The following is a 1034-nucleotide window of genomic DNA, read 5'->3' on the forward strand; positions in this document are numbered from 1 at the left end:
CTAAAATGGCAAATCCTCTATTTATTGAGTGAATTGGCTTTCTTAAGTTGTTAATTTGCTTTTTGCACTTGTTTTTTGAAGTACAAGAAGGAATTTATGTAAGAATTTTTGGTTCCCTTTTTTCCCCTTTCTAATTTCGTTTTCTTTATTCCTTTATGACAGATAGATTTTGATTACTTCTCTCTGACCCACGTGGCTGTTCAGTTCAGAACCAGGTCAGATATTGGCAGTTCAAGTACATTGGTGTCTAGCCTAGGTCCTGGTTGCTTGGCTATTTCTGATTAATCTTGTTGTCCTGAGAAATAACTCAATATAGGCCACAACCCTATTGGTTTTCATAGATTATGTCCTGGTCACTCTATAATTTATGAGGTGATTCTATCCCATTTTCCTTTAAAATTTCAATTCCTGAATGGTGCTTCCACTTTCCTCCCTAGAGAACTGCATCTTATTAATGTTAACCCCTTCTTAATCTGAATTTTCTATTCTATATATGAACTGTAATGATGTATACCTTGTTTTTGAGTGATCCTATGCTTTTCAAACATTTTTGATAATTTCTTATGTTTGGAGATAAGTAAATGTGACCTAATATGTAAACTTATGTTTCCACATAGATCAGATATTTAATGCTATATTTTCTATCCTGGCAATTACAGTATTCCAGTGGTTAGAAATAAGTCCTCTTCAGAAAACTCACGGTCAATTAAATTTTGAGGTCTAATTCAATAACATTGGAAATTCAATGTTTACTTATATGTTCCCTTTAAAGTGACAGCAAATTCAGAATGTAGATTATATTTCAGTTCCATCTTGAGATGGTTGTTAACCTGGGAACACTGGCACAATCCTTTTGAGTTTGTGTCTAAGAGATAAGACAGATTTGTGAACATCTACTCTGGTGATACAGTAAGTACAGGCACAAATAGTTTCTAACATTTGAGCTGAGAAAAAAATTACTCCGACTCACTCTCTAGCTAAATTCAACAATATTAACTTTAACAGGAATAGACAATCACAGATTTTTATTCAAC

Source organism: Propithecus coquereli, unplaced genomic scaffold (genome assembly GCF_000956105.1).
Source record: "Propithecus coquereli isolate 6110/MARCELLA unplaced genomic scaffold, Pcoq_1.0 Scaffold6, whole genome shotgun sequence".
Lineage (NCBI taxonomy): Eukaryota > Metazoa > Chordata > Mammalia > Primates > Indriidae > Propithecus > Propithecus coquereli.